The 8,684-nt window shown below is 51.6% G+C and overlaps 1 long non-coding RNA gene across 1 annotated transcript; it reads right to left on the reverse strand.

Moving 5' to 3' along the window:
• Positions 1-293: 293 nt before the first annotated feature.
• LOC118527656 (uncharacterized) lies at positions 294-6,430 on the reverse strand. Its single transcript, XR_004913219.2, has 3 exons — positions 6,072-6,430; positions 3,842-3,956; positions 294-3,158 (listed from the first exon to the last, which is right to left on the reverse strand). It is a non-coding gene; the product is annotated as an uncharacterized LOC118527656 (long non-coding RNA).
• Positions 6,431-8,684: the final 2,254 nt, after the last annotated feature.

The raw sequence follows: 8,684 nt of genomic DNA on the forward strand, positions 1-8,684 counted from the left end.
GTGTCCCAAAGTTTCCAAGGGAGTTTTTTCTCCTTATTCTTTTGGCATTGAGGGGCTCTTTGAAGTCCTCACCACGGATAGTCTCCTTTTTCCAGAAGGACGAGACAAAGATGATGGAGCTGGGGGAGAGACTTGTTTTCTTTCAAATGCGATAGGAGGAAGACCTTGAGTTTGAAGTTCTGGGAAATGCATCGAGGGCTTCAGAATTTTCTTCTAATAAGCTCCTTAAAAATAAGAGAGAGAACATCTTTTCTCTTTTTTAATGGATAGAATCTCTTATTTTGACTGTGTATTTACAGCATGCTTGGTACTACAACTTGATGACATGACGGATTCCAGAAGATCACCTTCTAGAAAGTGTAAATGCACTTGAATTGAGAAACCAGGGTTGGTTCAGGGAAAGATACCTAAATGAGGAAGGAGGCAAAGGAGATAACCTGAAATCTGAAGTCTGGAGGCCACTCAGTGTAGGGCATCCTTCTTTGTTTTGCAAATGAGCTAAGAACTAATGATGTTCCTGAGACTGTGCTGGGGGAGAGAACTGATGTAAGATGGACCAGTTCCCAGGATTCTGGCACCAGCTAGGATTACCTGGCTGTAGGTAAGAACAGGACTAGATATTAGCTCTGAAATACCAGCTACCATTTCTGAAATTCTTACCACAACCTTATCAAATAAGTATTATCATACCTTATTTTTACAGATGAAGAAATGGAAATTTAGGAAGGCTATAAATTTGTTCAAGATTGCATAGCAATTAAGTGGCAGAGCTGGGATTTTAAACTTGTCTGTCTGCTTCTAGAGACTGAGTTCCTGACCACTATGCACATAGAATCTCCAGTGTAAAGGAATAAGCGTAGGTTTGGAACCCATGTATGTTCAGATTCCATCTTGACCACTTATTGTCTCCATGACATTGGGCTAATTGCTTACGCATCAATGAGACTTCCTTTATAAAATGGCGGCAATAACCCTAACTTTGTGAGGTCTTGGGAAGACTAAATGAGATAAAAAATAGAGGCTCCTGGTAGGGAACCTGTCATGTGGTGGTCCTTCAATAAATGGCAGCTGCCTTTGGTTATTTTAGTAGATTGCAAGTTCCCTGGGGGGATGGGGAGCAATCTCATTAGTCGGCATAATGCTTGGCCAAGTGCCTGGCATTTATTAGGCCCTTTCTAAACATTGGTTGAATAAATGAAACGTGTAGAAGCTGGATTTTACCAAAGGGTAGTAAATCTACTTTGGTAACTTAAACCAATCAGAGAAAAGCTAGTTAAGGTTAGAGGTGGGACTTTCAGTGCCTAGAATTTTTGCCTCTCCTCCCCCACCCTGCCAAGGAAGGACAAGAGAAGTGACTGCAAGGTCAGTGTAGAACACTCTACAGACATGGAGAAATATCTTGGGGAGGGGGTCATGGAAAAGGTCAGGATCTAAGAGCCAAGTACAGAACAGCCCAGAAGAGGAGGTGCCCCGGCTCCTTCTCAGACGGCGTTTAAGAGTCAGGTTTAGGGTGGAGAGAGGGTAGAACAAGAATACTACCTAACCAGTAGCACCATTCTGAATCCCTTTGGGCTGAAGAAAGAAATTGGCTCCTACCTGAGGATGGACAGGGCTAGTTCTTCAAAGCAAGAACTAGTGACCTGGGCCCATGCAAAGGTCTAAGGACTTGGATCTAGTTCTACTGGAGTTCGGAGAATAATGGAGAATAATGATCCCTAGTAATGTGTGTGATGTCTTGAACTCTGGTTCATTCCATCATCCGCTTACCTCTGTACGGTCCCTGTAGTAAAGTAATAGTTTAACAATGAAATGTTTAAAAAATAAGGAAAACTCCCTAAAAACAAAAAGGGGTTTAGGAAAAGCAATGTATTATCATTGCCTCAGAAAGGGCATGGATTTTGAGTCAGACAGAATGGCTTTGAATCCCAGAAACTTAGAGTGTGTTCCTTAATTTCCTTGGTCTTCAGGTTCCTTATCTGTAGAATGGGAATGATTAACACCTAGCTCATCAGGTGGTTTTATTTTTATTTAAAAATTTTTTTCATTAGGTGGTTTTAAAGCAATTGGAAGTGTCTAGCACAGCACCGGGTGCACTGAAGACACTTAGAAAAATGTCACTTCTTTTCCTCACCTTGGGTATTTTCCAGGAACAGGTTGGGGCTGGGGTATAGAAAGGAAGACCTGGTGTCCTAATCTAAGGAAAGGTCAGAGAGAAGATGATTTGGGGAGGAATATGGGGGGTGGCAGCTTGGAAAGGAAATGGACGATGTACTTGACACTTGTAAGGAAGAAACAGAACTGGAGGTTCACAGGCCCAAAGGGTCTAGGATTCTGGCAGCCCAGCCCTCCATTTGAGGGGACTGGTTCTTAGCTCTGGCTGCACGGGGGGGCCAGTGGGGAGGCTTTCAAGAACACCCAGGCCCAGGCCCCACTCCAGATGAATGAAATAGGATCTATGCAAGTGGGACCCGGCATTTTCTTATTGATTGACAGATGATTTTAGTGTTTAGCCAGGTTTGAGAGTGCTCTCTGGAGACAGGGAGATTGACATGATGACCTCTAAAATAAAGGCTATTGCTGAAACCTCTGTCTCTAAAAAGAGGGGCTTTTCAAACATTTCTTCATGAAGTGCCCAGAAAAGGAGCAAAGAATGCAAGAAGAATCCAGTAATCAAAGGGCACCATTCAAAGCAGCCCCCTCAAGCTGAAATCTCACATTTGATGTTAAAAAGTCATGTGATTTTTGCATTTTGGTCCATAAAACATTCATGTTTATTTCCATAGCAATCTCCCTCCTCCCCCATGAAAACTCCTGCGGAATAAATGGTGCTCTAGATACACACCATGCTTCTCCAGAGGCTCTGTAGGCCCGGGCAATCACAGCCTGAGAAGCCATTCACCTTGGCTGGTGAGCTTCCTGGTCACTGCAGGGACAGCTGGGCGAGCTGCCCCTATGCATCGTGCATCTCAGGGATGCACCATGGCTCTGGAGTTCACAGACCAGCTCCCTCCGTCTGTTGCTGGAGCATGAAGAGGAAGAACTGTTGCTTCTTCACCACTTTTCCTGTTGGAGAAACTGCCAAATGGCTCCCGGCCAAGCCGCTTGGTAAGCTTTGCGAAGAGCTGAATTCCTTTTCCAATCCCCATGAGGCTATATTTCTAAGGGAATTTGCAAGAATAGAAATTGTTTTGATCTTCACTCAAGATACAGAAAGATTCATTCCCTGCCCCTGCCTCCCACTTCTTAGATCCCCAGCCATGTTAAGTACACCCCCCTGTGGGAGAGTTTGCTCCCCCTGCCCCGCCGGCCAGCAGCCAGCCTCCCAGGGCAGCCTGTTCTCCAGCTTTGCCCCCTGAAGCCCCTGATGTTTCCTTGTGACCTGCCCCTCTCTGCCTCCAGCTCCCTCTTCATCCACTTCAACAAAACAGCATCTTCCAGGAGCCAATGTGTTGGGCTTTGAGGGGAGAACTGGGGTATGGGGTGCAGGGTCAGAAGAGAGTGCCTTCTTTCTGGAGAACCAGAAAAAGGAAGACGAAGGGAATTGATATTTTTGAAGGCTCTAGGCTGGGTCCTCTACCTACAACATTTAATCTTCATAAAACCCCGAAACATAGTTACAATTATTTCCATTTAACAAGGAAAGTAAACTGAGGCTCAAAGAGGTGAACTGAGATTTTAATACGAGCCCAGCTTGTGCAGGGTGTGAAGGAAAGTTTGCCTAGGGGAGCGGATGAATGAGTAGATCAAGTCAACTGGGAAGCAAAGTGTGCCCCAGGGTCACCAGCAATCACTGTTGTCAGCAGATCCCCCCCCCGCCCCCACCCCAGGGAAATAGATTGACCGGGATTCTCTGGGCTTCTCCCGGGCAAAGCCAACTCTTCACCATCCTCCTTTCTCCTGCTGTGGAGGGTCTCCCATCAATGGCAGACAAGGGCAGCCGTAGAGACACTCAAAGCCTGTAGGACCATCCCCACTGGTCTAAAGCAGGCTTCTGTGCCCACCGGGGAGTGAGGAAGAAAGCTCTCTTGGAAGGCCCCCCGCTCTGGAAGATCTGCTCCTGGGGTCTCCGCCCTGGAGTCTGCGGTGGGACATCACCTAACCTTCTGCAGAAGGCCCTCCTGACCCTGTTTGTTCTTTTCCAGAACCAGGCTTCCATGAGAACCAAGCCCGCAAGGTATGGAGGTGAATGGGGCCTTCTTTTATTCTTTCTTCCTTTTCCTGTGTTCTTGCCTAGGTTTCTCTGACCTTGGCCCTGGTGTGGACTGACGTTGTCGGGGACACAGCTGCCCCTCAAGCCCGCACCCACGCCTGGGACGTCGTGGATATTCGCTCAGGTTTGCTACCTTGCACAGTTGACAGCTGCCAGACAGCATCTTGCCTCCAACGGAGGCGGAAGCCGAGGGGGGCGGGAGGGGGGGAGGGAAGCGGGAGGAGGCCCTGAGGTAGAAGGCCTGGTCTTCCTTGGCCGCCGTGTGGAGAGGCACCAGCATCACCCGTGACTGGGGTTTGACTCGAACGCGTGCCGTTCTTGGGCAGGGAAGGAAGAACTGAAAGGTTAGGAGCTGAGAGAAGTTCTTGTCTAGTCTTGCTGTGGTTCTTAGAGCCCCGTGTCAGCAGCCCCCGGCCTGGGAGCCCCTGGAGGCTCAGAGCTGTGTGGGGGTGTCACCAGGCGGCATTTTAAGCGAGTGGGAAAAGTGACTGGGGTTCAGACCCAAAGTTGATGCTTTATTTTTATTTTTAAAGATTTTATTTATTTGTCAGAGAGAGAGAGCACAAGTAGGGGGAGTGGCAGGCAGAGGGAGAAGCAGGCTTCCTGCTGAGCAGGGAGCCCGATCCCAGGACCCTGGGATCATGACCTGAGCCGAAGGCAGACGCTTAACGACTGAGCCACCCAGGCGCCCCAAAGCTGATGCTTTAATAAGCGTCCTGTTCTCCGCTGTGGGAGGCGCTCTGCTAATTGACCGCAGCAGGAGGGCGGCGGGGAGAGGACGCGCGGCTTGTAGGTCAAGGGGATTCAGCTTCTGTTGCTCTGCCGGCGACAGAGGCCCGCCTCCGGGAAGCCCTACCCCTGCTGCGTTATTCTCCCTCCTCTGTGGAGCAGCGGGGGTCACCTCTCCTGGTGCCAGTGTGCGTGCGTGCATCCGGGAGCGTGGTGGGTGCAGGCCGTGGGGTTGGCGTGTGCCGGCCCCCTCTCCCTTCCCACGAAACCTTCTCCAGCCTGCCGTCTGCGCCCCAACGGAGGGTCAGACACAGTCCTTGGGACTCCGGAAGCACCAGTCCCTCCCAGGCCAGGGGGGAAACGCAAGGGGACACTAAGGAGCCATTACCCGAGGCCTCCAGCATCCGGGACTCGAGTGAACCTGGCTGCCAGGTACAGGGAACCTTGAGCACTGCTGGCAGGGTCCCTGGCCGCTCGCAGGGTAACGGCAGCACCAACCCGGGGCCAAGGAGCCCGGCGGCGGCAACTCACTTCCACTTTACGTTTTGCGGCTCAGAGAGGTCACCTGGCCCCGGTCGCCTAGGGTCATGGCCCCAAGGGCAGCAGGCTGCTCATCCAGAGGTTGGTGACAAGGGGCCTGCTGGACCTCGGCATCCTGTGGGGGTCAGAGCAGGGCATGGATGAGGGCGTGTCCCTCCTGCTTGGCCGTCTAAGAAAGTAGCCTTTTCCTGGTGAGCTCGTAGCGACTGAGACTGTTCTCTTCCCACCACACACATACTGCTCTGTCCACCCAGCCCTTCTGCGATCTTTATGCGAAGGAAGAAACCCAGGACAATCAGCAGAGGAGGCCTGGGTACCCATCTGGAGCGCTGCCCCCTCCTTCCCTACGGTACACATCCAGCCCCACCTCCCCTCGTGGCCTCTGCCTCCTGGGGACTCTCCGCAAGGAAAGCAGTGCCCTTAGGTGCTTGGAGATCAGCGGGGAAGGAGGCACTAGGGGAGTGTGGAGCGTTGTTCATGAGCTAAAAGCGAACCCTGCCTGCGCACTGCATTCCTGCCACCACCCCTGCAGCCTCCCCCATCCCGCCGGCCCGCCGCTTGCTACCATCTCTGGGGCTGGAGCCCGGCTCACCTTTCTGACGGACACTGCTGTGCGGGAAGAGGCTCTCGGTGCTAATAGAAACCCATTGTATTTGCCGGTAATGCCCTGCCGCCTGCGATGGGTATGTGGGGAGCTCCAGGCACGGTCGCTGCCTGCAGAGGGAGGGATGCTGCCCGTGGGAACTGTGTCCTCCGGGGAGCCGCAAGCCCGTGGGCGCATCAGGGCCCGCGTGGATCCCACATGCCTGTGCAGTCTGGCGGTGCCGCTCGCCCGGGAGGCTGAATTCAACCACATGCAGAGAAGCGTGGCTGCCTTGTGCTTCGGAGGAGAGCCAAGGCGAGCCGCCCTGGTCCCTCCTCGTTTTAGAGGAGTCAGCTAGCCAGAGGTACGCACACCAGCGATTTCACACGTGGCAGCGGCTTCCCTGTATATGAATGTGTGTGTTTTATTAGATGAAAGTCACCTGGTACACAAGTAGCCGTCCTCACGCGGACATTTCGGGGTCGTTGTGCATTCCAAATATTGTGCAGCCACCACGCTCTGGTCTCAAAAAGATTTTTTCCCCCAGAAGAACACCCTTCACCCATTAAGCGATCACCCCCCGCTCCCCCTTCCTCCCATTCCCTGGCAACCACAGATCTGCTTTCTATCTCTGCAGATTTGCCTATTCTGAATATTTCATATAGAAGAAATGATACAATATGTGACCCTGTGTCTGGCCTTCACTTAGCACCACGTCCTCACGGCACATCTGTGTTGCAGCGCGGGCCAGGACTTCATTTCTTTTTATGGCCGGATGACATCGCGTTGTATGGATGTACCGTTTCCACCTTTTAGCTATTGTGAATAGCTGTGAACATTTGTGAGTGAGTTTTTGTTTGAGTGCCTGTTTTCAGTTCTTTGGAGAAAATCCCTAGGGGTGGAATTGCTGGGTCATATGGTAACTCTATGTTTCACTTTTTAAGGACATACATTTTTATTTGACCTTCACAGCATCCCTGTGTGCTAGACAGAGTAGATATTAGAGAGAATGCATGCTAAGCATCCAGCTCATTACCCTGTACATAATATGCGCTCAGTAAATTAAAAAAAAAGATTTTATTTATTTATTTGACAGAGAGAGAGAGACAGAGAGAGAGCACAAGTAGGCAGAGCGGCAGGCAGAGGGAGAGGGAGAAGCAGGCTTCCTAAGGAGCAGGGAGCCCAATGCAGGGCTCGATCCCAGGACCCCAGGACCATGACCTGAGCCAAAGGCAGACGCCCAACCGACGGAGCCACCCAGGTGCCCCTGTGCTCCGTAAATTTAAAAATGTTATTATCAGATGTAGAAACTGAGGCTCAGGGAGTGGAAGCGACTTGCTCAAGCACACTAAATGTAGTAGAATCAGAACAGAACCGAGGCTTCCGGTTTCTAGTCTATACAGCCCATGTTCTTGGAGCAGATCTCAGGAACTCAGGCCATAGTTTCTGCCCTGAAAACAACCCCAGTACTATGAATTTCCCCACGGGCTCAGGGACCTGCCCCACCCTGACCCAAGAAGAGACAGGACAGCTGAGCAGAGAGCCCTTCTAGTCGGCTCTCCCAACCCGCCAACCCACCACACTGCCCTGCCCTCTCCCCAGGCCTGGGCCTCGCCGTGGCAGCCGTGACAGCAGGTGGAGGGTGGCGCTGATTGTGCCCGACAGCTGGCTGAGCTGTCACCTCCCTTGAGCTCCCGTTGTCTTTACAGAGCCCCTCATTTTCCTGCCCTGCGGCCCACCTGCCAAAGAGCTGCATTGAGCCTCCCCCTCGGGCAGCCCGGGGGAGTGTGTGACCCAGAGGCTTGTCCACAACAGAAAGATCCATCTGCTTGTTTCTTCTCACCTGGGGGTTCAACTGAACATCTCATGTCTGCTTCCATGTTAATTCATCATCATCCCACAGGGACTTGCCCGGCGCCCTTGCTTCAGAGGACCTGAGTGACTTTCCAGAAGTCAGGCAAGGGGATAACAGCTCGATTTCCTGGCTGAAGCTTTCTGACTGGGCCCCATTCTCCTATGCTCTCCCGTTCCTGCCCTGCTCTGCGATACCAAGAACAGGAGCCCAGGCTCCTAGAAAAGAAAGAGGTCACAAACTCAGGCTGGAAGGATCCAAGGAGCCATGTGATTTACCCCTGCCTCTGGGCAAGATTAGACCTAGACCCTGAGGATCAGGCTGACTCCTGCCATGATCGCAGACACATCTCTGACAGGAGGAGGGAGGGAAAAGTGGCAGACAGCCCGTCCTGGGGGACTCAGTAATTGCTTTGTTTCTGTAACCCCTCCGCGATCCCAGCCCTGAGATCCTATCCTTCTGCCCTCCCTCCTCCCTCCCTCCCTGCTAAAAAGTCTGTGGTTTGACCGCTTCAGAAAGGTGGCAGCCACTCCCAGATTTTAGGGTTCTGAAAATGTCAAGACCAGTTGGGAGTTGTTTTTTTGTTTTTTTTCTCCTGAAGAGAAGGATAGAGAAGAGCCCCAGAGAGGCATAGCTTCAGGGAAATCCTGAGCCTTAGGGGAAAAGTCTAGAGGACTTCCCTAGGACAGAGGCTTCTGACGTTTTAGGACAGCTCCATTGATTCTGAGGACCCAAATGTCGGAATGGAATGTGTGGTCTGGTGTAAAGAG

The sequence above is a fragment of the Halichoerus grypus genome, chromosome 7 (assembly GCF_964656455.1).
Source record: "Halichoerus grypus chromosome 7, mHalGry1.hap1.1, whole genome shotgun sequence".
In the NCBI taxonomy this organism is placed as follows: domain Eukaryota; kingdom Metazoa; phylum Chordata; class Mammalia; order Carnivora; family Phocidae; genus Halichoerus; species Halichoerus grypus.